We start from the raw sequence: 14,762 nt of genomic DNA, 5'->3' as shown, positions 1-14,762 counted from the left end.
TTCAATACATTCCAAGCATGTTTAAGCACTTTCCACGTATAGTTTAATTTAATCTTCCCAAATATATAAGATAGATACTATACATTTTACAATGGATGCAACTGAGATCAGAGCAATTTTGTTACCTGGACAAAGTCTCACACAGTTAATGAATGTTATGAAGAGAAAATGAAGCTGACCCCTATCCTAGATGAGACTCTTCTTTTCTAACTAATGGTCCTTTCAGTATATCTCATTTTGTTCCCAAAATGAGAAGATTGTCATATTAAATGATGTCTTTTATTGCACATACTAGGTCATTTTATTCTTTTAGAATAAAAGTGGTAAATGCATTGAAAGGATCCCACTGCATCTCCAAAGACATTTATCTTCTCCTGGACAATGCTGGCGAGTGGAATGGGAAGGGTAGAAAGTTAACTGATACTAATGCTGCATGATTATGTGGGTAGCTATTTGCTCATTTTCTTTGTTTTACTTTTTTGTGCCTTAGATTATCTTCCATAATAGGGATTAGCAAATGGACTGTTTATGTTTCTGATTTTTCAAATTTCTGTTTATTTCAGCAATGCCATGAGTGTTTCCTTTTCATTTCCCTCCATTAATGCATTATTTGCTATCATCCCTTACTCTCTTTCAGTTGAACAAATTAAATCAAGTCATTATATTATGGAGCATTATGCTTTATATGTATAAAATACATCTATACCTTTCCATCACTGATTGCAAATAGTCTTAATATTCTGCACAATACATATTTCATAATACTGAGCCCTACTTATTGATCACAAATCAATAGTTCATTCACACATAATTCATTAAATGACTCTGGATTATTATGCTGCATTCTTAAAATACATCTTTGTACATTTGAAAGCCATCCCACATGTAATAATAATAACTGCAGGTTTGGTTTTTGAACCTTAAGATTCTCCCACTGCTACTGATTTGCATTATGTACAGAAAGACCTCCTAACGTAAAGCAGTCAAAGATGATGTTAAATAATGAAAGAGCTTCCATTAGAGATTTTATCTTTCCTTTAACTCTGTGTTCATATTCCCTTTTCTTTAATCCCTCTGTGTCTACTGAAGTTCTGAAAGCTTCTTTCTATTTCAGAAGAAAAATCAGTAAAATACACCTTTGCAAAGACTAGTCACAGAAGCTTCAAAGAAACTGCAGGGTAAAATGACACAATCCATTGTTAACTCATTCTGTTTCTCCTCCACCCAGAGACCCTTTCATTTTCTGACTCTAAATTGACCAAAGAATTGCATTTGCACCAATATCTATCTTCACAAAATGTGCAGTTTTGCTGCTTTTTTGAGGAGTGGGGGTTATTACTATTAAATAAACAAAATTTTACATCAGAAAGTGTGTGCAAATGAATGAAAATGTATTTCTCAGGTTCTTTTTATGGCTTTGTCATGATATTTTGAAGACATATCTATTTAAAAATTCATAGAAAATGCATCATTCTATGGAATAAAATATATTTTTATTGGTAATATCTGTCCTGTCAGTAGTAACATAGGTGGAATTTGGAGGGAATTAATTAAAAAAAAAACATTACAGCCATGTATGGTAAGGATATAATACTTTTGATTGAGTACTATTGAAAGAACATAAAGTAGTAGAACAGAATTGAGAGTATTGTGTCTGCAGAACAAGATAAATTGATTTCTATTATAAATTTGATGAATAAATCAAATCCAATCTTTTGTGTATGAAATTCTTCATTTTGAGGGAATGAGGGGGAAAATATTCTGGGAAAATTGAGAATGAGCTTGTCAATTCTAAGATCAGACATAAATCAGATCTACAATATCAATTGATTAGGAAATTCAATTGGTACAGAATAATAGGAGCCTTTCCAGGAGGTTTATCAGTTTATGCTAGTGGTATGGATGTGCAGGGATCCAAACTGACCATTTCCATAGCAACTTGTGAGCCTTACCAATTGGTTCTGCCCATCTACGAATATTCATGACCAATGAGGACACAATCTGACATACTGCAAAAGCTGAATGAATGAAAATAATATAAATTGTAAATTATATAAAAGTAAAGCTAGTAAAGTTTCTAAATAAAAACATCTGAAGATAATTTTTAAGTGGGGTATAAAATTATTTGAAATTTTCTACTCTATCTGAAGTGAACTTTAAAAAAAAAATCGACTGGCTTGTGTTCCATAATCATTTTATTCATAGTGTATTTTCCTGGGATGCCAGCTTACCCATACAACTGTTAAATGTTAAATAACTCTTAGTTGATGTGAAGGTTTAAAACTAATTCCTTACCAAAATGTGGCCACTTGGTGATTTGTCTTGTTAGAGATGAGTGAACACCAAAGATGCAGATCAGAGGACGGTGTTAATCTAGATATGAAAATTAGCCTCAATTAAGTAAATTCAGTAAAGTTAATTTTTAAAAATAAAAAAAGTATTTGACCAATAATTACTGTGAGTGCAATTAATTAGTTCACTAATGCATAAAGTATATAGAGATTTCTAATGAACTTTAGAGTTAATTTTAAGACATCTCAATTTTTGTATCACCTTTTTAGTAAATACCACGTTAACAAAATTTAAATCTCTTACTCATTAGGAGAGCAATTAAACACAAAATTTGATTTCTAATAATATTAATTCAATTACTTGCAAACTTACTATGTGTCAGAAACTGGTCTAAGTCCATTGCTTCATTCATTGGTTAGCTATTACTGTATAACAAGCCACTCCAAATCTTAATGCCTTAAAACAACCTCAATTTATTTAATACTTGATTCTGTTCATTGATAATTTAAGTTGACTTCAGCTGGATGGTTCCTCTACTCCTGGACATTCTCGGTTGGATTTGTCCTTACACTGGCAGTCACCTTGTGGTCCCCCTGGGAACTGGCAGGTTGCCATTGGCAGGCTGTCAGATGGGGTGACAGAAGTGTCAGGACAACTTGTCTCTCATCATCTATTAGGTTTGCCTGGGCTTGTGCTCATGATGGCTGGGCACATATCCAGAGAAAGAATAGAAGTGTGTGAGGCTCCTTTTAGCAAAGGTTCAAAACTGTCACAGGGTTACGTTTGCCATATTGTATTGATCATAGAAAGGGGAGGTAAAGAGACAGGACTGATCGACTTGAGTTTCCAAATGATGTGGTTAGAAGATAGAAAACAGGGTGAAGAATCATAGCATTTTTTGCAATCAGTCATTCTCATGTACATTATCTGTTTTAATAGTTCAACTCACCTATAAGGATGTGCTATTATTACAAATGAGAAATAATTTGACAGATTAATAAGTTGGGTACAGTCACAGTGCCAGACAGTGTAGAGAATGAATTCTAGCACAGACCTGTTTGAATCCTGAGACTCTTTGGCTTTCAATCACTGGTCTATGCTCTCCAAAATAAGTCCACACATCATCCTAATGGATTCTCAATCCATCATTTGTATCTGTGGGTGACTATTCAGAAATGAAAATGGATAACTAAAACCAAAAAGACTTCTGCTCTTTCCCATTAGATTGATTACAATGTAAATTTCCTACTTTTTTTGAATTATTTAACCCTCTAAATATTTGCTTCCTTTACTGCTAAACCAAAAAATGAGTTGGCATTAGGGGGATAAAGACGAGAAAAGAGGGTATGGATTGCAGCTCAAGAACATCTTAAGCCAAAAAAATGTAAGTTTAAAGTTTTTAAAAATGTTCATATCATAAGCACTGAATTCTAAAGGCCATTTCTAATAGATTGCATTCTGATGCCCTTCACTCTGTCCTATATTTTTCCTAAGACAGTCACTTTTCTTTCCTATCTTTAAAAGTCTCGAATATAACTGTATTTTATCCTTGAGCGTTCTGTCCTTGTCATACCGATTATTGTCTAAATAAGCACTGCCTTTTCCTGAGGCAGTGATTTCTTTTCTCAGTGTTTCTTGACATTAACTTTCATAGTGGTGATAGACTAGAAATCATTCTTAAATGAGCCAGGGTACACTGCAGTTTGCTTAATTGTTGATATGATACAATCTATAAATCTCAGTATTGTTTATGAATACAATTAAAATCACATATAAATGTAAGTAGAAGGCAATTTACAACTTAGCGTTGGAGACTGTTCCCTATAAAAGACCACTCCATTGCCAAGGGGTGTGAATATAGTTACAAGGCAGAAGAAAAGACATGTAAATATTCACCATACACTTCTGCTAATGTGTTCATTAATTAGCAGATAGTTATTGGTTTTCTAATATGGGCAAGGAAATGTTCTGGGAATAATAAAAACATAAGATGCAATACTCATACAAAAGCAGGTAGTACATTTGAAAAGCCATACAAAGACAGATTAACTAAATATTGAATTTAGAGCATAAAAGATGTGAAATAAGTGCTATAGATCATAAACTCTACCAAAATTTTGGGTTTAAAATCTCTTTGTTCACCTAGAATTACCCAGGCCTTATTATCACATCCCATTTCCCATTGATTTAATAAACCAGATCATTTCTAAAACCCTCTTGTAAAACTTTGTTTGTAAACTTATTCCATGTTGATTGAGGACAAACTGTCAAACTATGCCTGAAATAATGATTTTTTTGTAATTTGCCGTTATTTATTCATCTTTGAATATATACACTTGAAGCATTTCCCAACCCACAGAAATTTTCTGTGTTGAAGGTGTGAATTAGAAGACCAAAGGAAGCCACAATCCAGAAAAAATTGATTGGATTGGGAAAGTGCCCTTGTGGTTTACCCCCCTTTAGCCAATGATCATTGAGCTTCATTATACTGAGAAATTATACTAAGAAACACAAGACTAGTTGATGGCTAGAAATGCTACATCAGGACAGGCAGCTCTGTGGTGTATAAGCGGAGAAAGGCAGCTTGGAGAGATTATCAGAAGGAAATGGGGCTTTAAATAGTTTCCCTTCTTTGAAGTCTGGTAACCTTAGCTAGAACACAGACCATTAGAAGAGTCACAGCTATCTTGATGACCTTAATGTGACAAATATAGCCCTCACAATTTCTTACATATTTTACAGGATTTGGAAGGAAGTGAAAATGTGTTCCTGACTGTTATTTTTTTTTTCAATATACAAGAACAAATTGTATTTCTATATAATAACAATGAACAATATAAAAACAAAATTGAGAAAAATATTCCATATAAAATTGCAACAATAGAATACAACAGATAATTAAATTTAACAGAATAAGAGCAAGATTTGTATACTGAAGACTACAAAACAGTGTCACAAGAAATGAAAGAATATCCAAATTAATGGAAATACACCCAATGTTTATGGATTGGAAGGCTTGATATTGTCAAAATATCAGTTCTCCCCAAATTGATCTACAGGTTAAGTGTAATCCTTAGAATTCCAACTGCCTTTTTAACAGTAATGGACAAGCTGGTTCTAAATTTCATATAGAAAGAAGGTACCCTGCATAGCCAAAACAATCTTGAAGAAAAAGAATAAAGTTGAAGGTCTTACTTTATAATTTCAATACTTACCAAAAATATACAAAAACCAAGACAGTATGGTACTGGAATGAGAATATACATATAGGTCAAAGGAAAAGAATTGAGAGTTCAAAAATAAACACACACCTATGCTCATGATTTTCTGCAACCATGCTATGGAGAAAGAACAGTCTTTTCAACAAATGATACTGGACAATTGGATATGCACATGCAAATTATTTATTTTGCATTGTACAAATGGATCAAAGATCTAAACTTAAATGCCAAAACCAAAAAATTCTTATAAGGAAACATTGGTGCAAATTCTCATGACCTGAAATTAGGCAAGGGATTCTTATATATGACACCTAGAAAATATAGATACATTGGGCTTCATAAAAATTAATAACTTTTGTGTATCAAAGAACATTTTCAAAAAAAGAAAAAAGAAATCCCACGGAATAGGAGAAAATGTTTACAGCTCATATATCTGATAAGGATCTAGTATCCAGAATATGTAAAGAACTCTTACAATTCAACAACAAAAAGAAAAATAAAAGGGGCACAACTACATTGGTAATCAAGGAAATGAAAGAGTGACACCATGTAAAGGGGCCCTGATTAGATTAATAGTGATTTCCAGTTAGAAGCTGTAAAGGCAAGAAAGCAGTGGAATGATGTAATCCAAGTGCCAAAATTCAAAAAGGTAACAAAAAACTGTCAACCAAGAATTCTGTATATGGCAAAACTTTTCTTAAAAAAAAGAGGAAATTAAGACATTTTCAGATTAAAAATGACACAAGACTATTATTCAATAATATTAAATAGAAGATCAACAAGGAAATAGAACACATTATCAGCAATATTAACCAATTTAACCTAACATATATCTATGGAGCACTCCATCAAACAACAGCAGAATATACTTTCTTGTCTAGTGCATATGGAATATACTCTAGATTGGACCACAAAACAAGTCTCAACAGTTATTTTTAAAAGTTTGTCATAGTGACATGAATATAAAATAATCATAAATAATGCTGCTATAAACACTGGTGTGTAAATGTCCAGTTTTGTAATGGGATTGCTGGGCCATATGGCAATTCTATACTTATCTTCCTGAGGAACTGCCAACTGCCTTCCAGAGCAGTTGTACCATTTTACCTTCCCTCCAAAAGTGGATAACTGTGCCTCTTTCTCCACATCCTCTAGAGCACTTGTTTTATGTTTTTCTGATAATGGCCATTCTAATTGGTGTCAGATGATATCTCAGTGTGGTTTTGATTTGCATTTCCCTGGTAGCCAATGAACTTGAGCATCTTTTCATGTGCCTTTTAGTTATTTGTATTTCCTCTTCTGAGAAGTGTCTGTTCAGGTCTTTTGTCAATTTTTTAATTGGGTTGTTTGTCTTTTTGTTGTTGTGTTGCAGAATCTCTTTATATACTCCTGACACTAAACCCTCATCCAATATGTGTTTTCCAAATATTGTCTCCCATTGCATAAGCAGCCATTACTTTCCTGACCAAGCTCTCTGCTGCACAAAAGTGTCTCATTTTGAGGTTATCATTTTGATAACAGTTCCCAATTATCTATTTCTTTTTTCAATACTTGTGCTTTGGGTAAAAGGTCTAGGAAACCACCTATATTACAAGATTCATAAGATATTTTCCTACATTTTCTTCTAAAAGTTTTATGGTCTTAGCACTAATGTTTAGGTCTTTGATCCATTTTATGTTAATTTTTGATATGGATCCCTGTTTCATTCCTTTGCAAATAAATATCCAGTTCTCCAAGCACCATTTATTGAAGAGGCTGCTCTGTCCCAGATGGGTTGGTTTGATGGCCTTCTCAAAGATAAATTGCCCATAGATGAGAGAGTGTATTTCTGAACACTTATTTCAATTCCATTGGTCAGTCTATCTATCTTTATGCCAGAACCATATTGTTTTGACCACTGTAGCTTTGTAATATGCTTTAAAGTCAGGTAGGTGCAACCTCTCACTTTGTTTTTCTTTATCAAGATATTTTTTAGCAATTTGGGGCACATTTCCCTTCCGAATAAATTTGATTATTGATTTTTCTATTCTTCAAAGTAAGTTGTTGGGATTTTAATTGGTATTGCATTGAATCCTTAAGTCAATTTGGGTGAATTGACATCTTAACTATATTTAGTCTTCCAATCCATGAACACGGTGTGTCCTTCCACTAATTTAGGTCTTCTATAACTTCTCCCGGCAATTTTCTGTAGCCTTCTGTGTATAGGTCTTTTGTATCCTTAATTAAATTTATTCCTAAATATGTATTTTTTTGGTTGCTAATATAAATGATTTTTAAAATTTCTTACTCAGGTTGCTTACTACTAGTGTATGGAATCACTATTGATTTTGGGGTGTTGATCTTGTTCCCTGCCACTTTGTAGAACTCATTTATTAGCTCTAGTAGCTTTGCTGTAGATCTTTTAGGATTTTTGACATATAGTATCAAATCACTGGCAAACAGCAAGAGTTTTTCTTCTTCCTTTCCAATTTGGATGCCTTTTATTTCTTTTATATCTTTTTCTTGTATAATGGCTCCTACTAGAACTTCAAGCACAATGTTGAATAACAGTGGTGACAGCAGGCACCTTTGTCTTGTTCCTGATCTTAGTGAGAAAGCTTTCAGTCTTTCACCATTGAGGATGATGTTAGATGTAGGTTTTCATATATGCTTTTATCATGTTGAGGAAGTTCCCTTCTATTCCTATCCTTTGAAGTGTGTGTTTTCATCAAGTAAGGATGTTGACTTTTGTCAAATGCCTTTTCTACATGAATCGAGATGATCATGTGTTTCTTCTCCTTTGATTTGTTGACATGGTATGTTACATTAATTGATTTTCTTATGTTGAACCATCCTTTTATACCTGGAATAAATCTCCCTTGGTCATGGTGTATAAGTCTTTTAATGTGTACTGGATTCGATTTGCAATTATTTTGTTGAGGATTTTTGCATCTATACTCATTAAAAAGATTGGTCTGTGATTTTCTTGTAGAGTGTCTTTGTCAGGCTTTGGTATTAGGTGATGTTGGCTTCATAAAATGAGTTAGGTAGTTTTCCCTCCTCTTCAAATTTTTGAGGCGTTTGAACAGGATTGGTACTAAGTCTTTCTTGAATTCTTGGTAGAATTCACATGTGAAGCCATGGGCTTTTCTTTTGGGGGGAGCTTCTTGATGACTGATTCAATTTCTTTACTTTTGATTGCTTTATTGAGGTCATCTATTTCTTCTCCAGTCAGTGTTGGCTGTTCATGCCTTTTTAGGAAGTTGTTCATTTCATCTATGTTGTCAGGTTTATTAGCATATGGTTGCTCATTGTATCCTTTCATTACCTCCTTTATTTTTGCGGGGTCAGTAGTTATGTCTTCTCTTCCATTCTGATTTTATTTATTTGCATCTTCTCTCTATTTTTTTTTTCTTGTTGTCAAACTAGCTAAAGGGCCATCAATTTTATTGATTTTCTCACAGAACCAACTTCTGATTTTGTTGATTTTCCCGATTATTTGCATATTCTCAATTTCATTTATTTCTACTCTAATCTTCATTATTACTTTCTTTTTGTTTGCCTCAGGGTTAGCTAGCTGTTCCTTATCTAGTTCTTCCAAGTGAACAATTAATTCCTCAATTTTTGCTTTTCTTCTTTTTTAATATAAGGATCCAGGGTGAAAACATTTCCCTCTTAGAACTGCCTTTGCTGCATCTCATGAATGTTTATATGTTGTGTTTTCATTTTCATTTGCCTTTAGATATTTTCTGATTTCTCTTGTAATTTCTTTCTTGACCCGTTGATTGTTTAAGAGTGTGTTGTTTAGCCTTCATATATTTGTGAATTTTCTGGTCTTCTGCCTGTCATTGATGTCCAACTTCATTCAATTTTGATATGAGAGAGTGTTTTCTATGATTTCAATCTTTTTAAATTTTTTGAGACTTGCTTTGTGACCCAGCATATTATCTATCCTTGAGAATGATCCATGAGCACTTGAGAAAAATATTTTTATCCTGCTACTGTGGGGTGTAATGTCCTATAAATGTCTGTTAAGTCTAGTACATTTATCACATTATGTAAATTCTCTGCTTATTGGTCTTCTGTATAGTTGTTCTATCCATTGATGACAGCAGGGAATTGAAGGCTCCAACTATTATGGTAGAGGTATCTAGTTCTCCCTTCAGTGTTGTCAGTGCTTGCCTCATGTACATCGGAGCACTCTGGCTCAGTGTATAAGTATTTATGATTGTTATGTTTTCTTCTTGAATTGTTCCTTTTATTAATACATAGTGTCCTTCTTTGTCTCTTAATTGTTTTACATTTGAAGTCTAATTTGTCAGATATTAATATAGCTATTCCTCCTATTTTCTGATTGTTGTTTGCATGAAATATCTTTTCCCAACCTTTTACTTTCAACATATTTTGTCCTTTGGTCTAAAATTAGTCTCCTATAGACAGCATAGAGATGGGTCCTGTTTTTTAATTCATTCTGGCAATTTATATGTTTTAACTGGGGAGCTTAATCCATTAATCTTCAGTGTTACTACTATAAGGCAGTACTTTCTTCTCCCATTTTGCCTTTTGGATTTTATTTGTCATATCTATTCTTTTTTCTTTTCTACCTTTACTGATAGTCTTCGTTTCTATATTCTTCTCTAGATCTCTCTCTCCTGACTTTTCCTGCTCTCCTTCATGGTTTCTGCTGAGAAATCCAAACGTAGTCTTGTTGGGCTTCCCTTGTATGTGATGGATTGCTTTTCCCTTGCTGCTTTAAAAATTCTTTCGTTGTCTTTGACTTTTGACAATATGATTAGTAACTATCTTTGAGTATGTCTATTTGGATCTGTTCCATTTGGGGTATGCTGTACTTTTGGATTTGTAATTTTGTATCTTTCATAAGAGATAGGAAATTTTCAGTGATTTTTTTTCCTCCATTAATCTTTCTCTTCCTTTTCACTTCTCTTCTTCTGGGACACCCACCACATGTATATTCATGTGTTTCATGTTGTATTTCAACTCCCTAAAACCCTGCTCATATTTTTCCATTCTTTTCCCTAGATTTTCTTTTGTGTTTCAGATATCTAGTCCTCTAGTTCACTAGTCCTTTTCTGCCTCTTCAAATCTGTTGTTTTAGGTTTCCATTATTTTTCTTTTCATCTCTTCCACTGTGCCTTTCATTCCCATAAGTTCTGTGATTTGTTGTTTCTTCAGACTTTTTGAGTTCTTCTTTTTGTTCTCCCAATGTATTGTTTACATCCTCCCTCAACCTGTTGATTTGACTTTTGATGAGGTTTTCAATGTCTGTTTGAACATCCTAAATTAGTTGCTTCAACTCCTGTATCTCATTTGAAGTGTTGGTATGTTCCTTTGACTGGGCCATATCTTCAATTTTCCTATTGTGATTCATTATTTTTTGCTTGCATCTAGTCGATTGATTTCCTTAATTAGTTTAGTCCGGAAGTTATTCTCACTCTTTTACCTAGGATTTTCTTGTTGGATGGCATAGTTCTGTATCTGTTCTTTAACATTCAGTTCAACTTATTCTAGGCCTCTAGCATAGGTTCTGTTGAACTGATCAGAAATTTTTAGCTCTTGTTTTCTGTTTCTTGCCATGCCTATTTGGAGCCTTATAGATATTATTGACCCTAGTCAGATTTTCCCAGACCAAACAGGCCCACATCTCAGGAGAAAAGAGTAGCCAGCATGAGTTTTCCCTGAGGTGAGACCCAGGAGGTTGTCAGACGTTCCTTTGAAGTCTCTGTGCTTTTCCTATCCTGCTCATCTGCCTGTGGTTTCCCACTAGCTTTAATGGGATGTGGTGCCTTTACTTTCAGCAGACTCTCCCTGCCAGGGGTGTGGATGAGATAGAGATGAGGTAATGTGATGGCTTTAACAGCTTCAGTTTTCCAGTCCCTGGAGCCTGAAATCCTTGAAGGAGAGATTCCACTTGAGCTGCGCCCAACTTTTCTCTTGAAGAAGAGACACCCTTTAGGGTATTAACTCCTTTCACCTGACTAGTTACTTCTTCTCTCAGATAAGCTTATTTCCACAATTTTCTGGGGCAATGCTGGAGTGTGAGAGTGCTTCCATTTTTTCTACTATTAAATAGTAGAAAAAGAACAACAAAAAAATCCTTTTCAGAGCCAGACCCCTGGTGTTAGGGTTTGTCAATTAAGAGTTTAAGTTGGTACATGGCTCTATTTATCTCCAGGATCTATGTGCCCTCTTTACTTGGTGTCCAGCTCTTTTCCAGTATTTTGTGCTGCCCAACTCAAAAAGCCTTTTTATTTTTCCTGTCAGCCAAACCCCATTCTGTTCTGAGGCAAAAACTCCTAATACCTTTAGTGCTTATTCCACATTTATCTGTGTTGGGGGCCCATTTTCAGTATCAGAAGTTGTTAATTATTTCTACAATTGGAGCTTGGTTGAGCTAAGCTCTTGCTGCTAGTAAAGTCTGTTTCTTTTCCCCTCAGAAAAACAGCCTGCCATGCCTATGGGGGAGGGGTGTCAGCCTCTGTGGCCTAGGGAACTTACAGTTCTGTGTGGGGTCTCAGCCATTCCACCTGGTCCAGGCTGGTGTTCACTCTGTGTCCAATTAACTGATGTAGCCCCAGCAGTTCTTCTGTATTGTTCCTAGCTATTTATTAGCTTCTCTAGAGGAGAAGCTATAAATTCTACAACCTCACTAAGCCGCCATCTTGCTCTACCTCTTCTGTCCCTTTTTTTTTAAATTAAAGATGTAGTTTTGCATATATTTAAATGATCTGTGCACAAAGTGAAGGAAGATATTACTTCAGAAGTCTGGTGTTATGACCTAATACCAGCATGAATATTGATTTTAAAACTTTTAAAGTATCATATAGGGTAAAATTTAACTCTTTTAAATGTGCATTTCAACAATTTTTAATCAAGTTCAAGAGTTGTACAAGTACCACTGCAATCTAATTTTGGAAATATGAACATAGATTTTTTTTAAATAATTGATATATTATGAAGGATAATATACACAAAGAAAAATAGAATTATGAGATTTTGTTAAATAGGCATATTCTAGTTTGCTAGCTGCCAGAATGCAATATGCCAGAAACAGAATGGCATTTCAAAGGGGGAGTTTAGTGAGTTGCAAGTTTATAGTTCTAAGGCCATGAAAATATCCCAATTTAGCAAGTCTATAAAAATGTCCAAATTAAGGCACCAAGAAGAAGTTGTCTTCACTCCAGAATGCTTGATGAAATTCAAGGTTTCTCTGTTAACTGGAAAAGTACATGGTAAACATGGCAACACCTGCTAGCTTTCTCTCTAGGCCTCATGAGGCTCACCAAGGGGCATTTTGTTTCTTCATCTCCAAAGGCCCCTAACTGGTAGACTCTGTAGTTCTAATGTCTCTTATACTCTCGTCATTCTTGTGACTCTGCTCGGTTGCTCTCCCATCGTTCTGAAACTTTCTCTAAAGTGCTTCTAAATGAAGAACTAAATGAAGAACTAAAATGCTTCTAAATGAATAACTGAAAAAGGGTTCCAGTAAACTAATCAAGACCCACCTGGAATGGGTGGAGTCACTTCTCCCTTTATTCAAAAGTTCATGCCCACAATTGGGTGAGTTACATCTCTGTAGAGATAACATAATCAATTTTCCAACCTACATTACTGAATTGGGATTAAAAGAAACGGCTGCTCCCACAAAACTGATTAAGATTAAAACATGGCTTTTCTATGGTACATAAATCTTTTCAAACTGGCACAAGGCATTACTCTAATTATGATAATTTCACTAGTAGCCATAATCTACATTTTAGGTGACGCTATGCTTTATTTACTTAAAGCTGAATGAAAAAGCATATTCATTAATAGAGCTTTTTAAGCTTAGAAAAAACTGGTACTTGAATATATTTGACATAGCTTTTTACTGTAATGAGATCTGGAATTTTCTTTTTTCTCTGTTCTTGTTTTCATTATTTAAACTTGAGATCAAATTATATTAGCCCTGAATTGATGGGTGATTATGCAATCCTTATTTCCTGTTATTGCTAATAGAATTCTTGGGAGAATATGAGCTCATTTGAGTAATGGGAATGGAAGTTGTTTTCTAATTCTTAGTATATAAATTCCTTATAAAGTTGATAGGCTAAGAATATTTTTATGCCACATCCTCCCCTTGAAACTTAAAAATAACAACAGAGCAAAAACTAGAGAAGAAAGTCCTTCCTTCAATGAGACTTAAAAATATTCCCAACTATCCTATCCTAGAGAAATTTGATCTAGAGAAATATGTGAGAGCTGGCACATACCTCTTTTTCCTTCAGTTAAGATCCTGAATTCTCTAAAATCAGTGCCACGGTCTTGAAAGAGCTCCTGACTAATGCAAGAGCAGGTATGTTAATCTGAGAAGTGACAAATGTCTCAGGAGACTCCCAGGGAGAAAGAACCCACCCATGCATACCTTGTAGTTTATTCTCAGTGCTGTGGCCAAAGAAGAATGCTTCAGGTGAGGCTGTGTGAAAGTCAGAGGGGAAACTGTGGGTTACCCAACATCCCAGAGAGCCTAAGGTTGAGGCCTTTATCATGAGTCACAAAAACACTCACAACAGGAAAAGCAAAGGAAAGACCTTCCTGGTGAGCAGATAACCTAACCTAATTTATAAGAGAATATTTGGACAACAAACTTGAATTACAATTGCTCTCAACTCTACCCTTTGGGAACCAGGATGTCTAAACTTGTAGAGCCTAACATTGAGATAAGTAGCACAAGTTTCCAAAGTGGGCACTGAGAAAGATGGGTCTGGGTCATGACTATAGGTAACCCAGCAGAAGTCTTGGCTGAGGATGAGGGTAATTTAGAATTAATTAGAGAAAAAGGAGAAGAACCAATCATTTGTGATCCTGAATCCAGCTATAGGGATGAATGTAGTTCTTCCCACTCACTTGACTTTTCTGTTTCTTCCAGGAAAGAAGAACCACCTCACATCATGGAGTTGCTGCTCTCTTTAAAAAGCACTGGATCCAAGTGCTAGAGGGAGTGAACTCTAATGTACACTGTTTCACTTTGCCAGAATGCTTTCAGAAATACATCTTTTTCCTTCCCAATTGCTGTAATTACTCCTAGAAGAGAGACCTCAGCCCTCTTTGGTGATCACTCCATTTGAATTACTCCTTCAAAGGTAGCCAACATCCCCCTAGGGATGATGACAATGTTATAAAGACCCAACCTCTCCTTCCAGTACAGATTAGCTGCGAAAGGTCATCCTAGCTTCAATGCCATGGGGTTCACTTGCATATTATTAAAGCTCA

General features: G+C 34.8%; 1 long non-coding RNA gene across 4 annotated transcripts in view; it reads right to left on the bottom strand.

Annotated features, from left to right (window-relative positions):
- LOC143686350 (uncharacterized) overlaps positions 1 to 14,762 on the bottom strand; it is a 158,722-nt gene that overhangs the window by 125,935 nt on the left and 18,025 nt on the right. For 3 of the 4 annotated variants that reach the window (XR_013177077.1, XR_013177078.1, XR_013177080.1), the window contains exons 2-3: positions 2,296 to 2,373; positions 1,953 to 2,018 (exon numbers count right to left, since the gene is read on the bottom strand). This is a non-coding gene — a long non-coding RNA (uncharacterized LOC143686350). The remainder of the gene's footprint in view (positions 1 to 1,952; positions 2,019 to 2,295; positions 2,374 to 14,762) is intronic. The other variant, XR_013177079.1, reaches the window with a different exon arrangement.

The sequence above is a fragment of the Tamandua tetradactyla genome, chromosome 6, assembly GCF_023851605.1.
Source record: "Tamandua tetradactyla isolate mTamTet1 chromosome 6, mTamTet1.pri, whole genome shotgun sequence".
Taxonomy (NCBI): Eukaryota; Metazoa; Chordata; class Mammalia; order Pilosa; family Myrmecophagidae; genus Tamandua; species Tamandua tetradactyla.
Note: the sequence above shows the minus strand (reverse complement) of the source record. Positions and strands in the feature narration are given on the sequence as shown.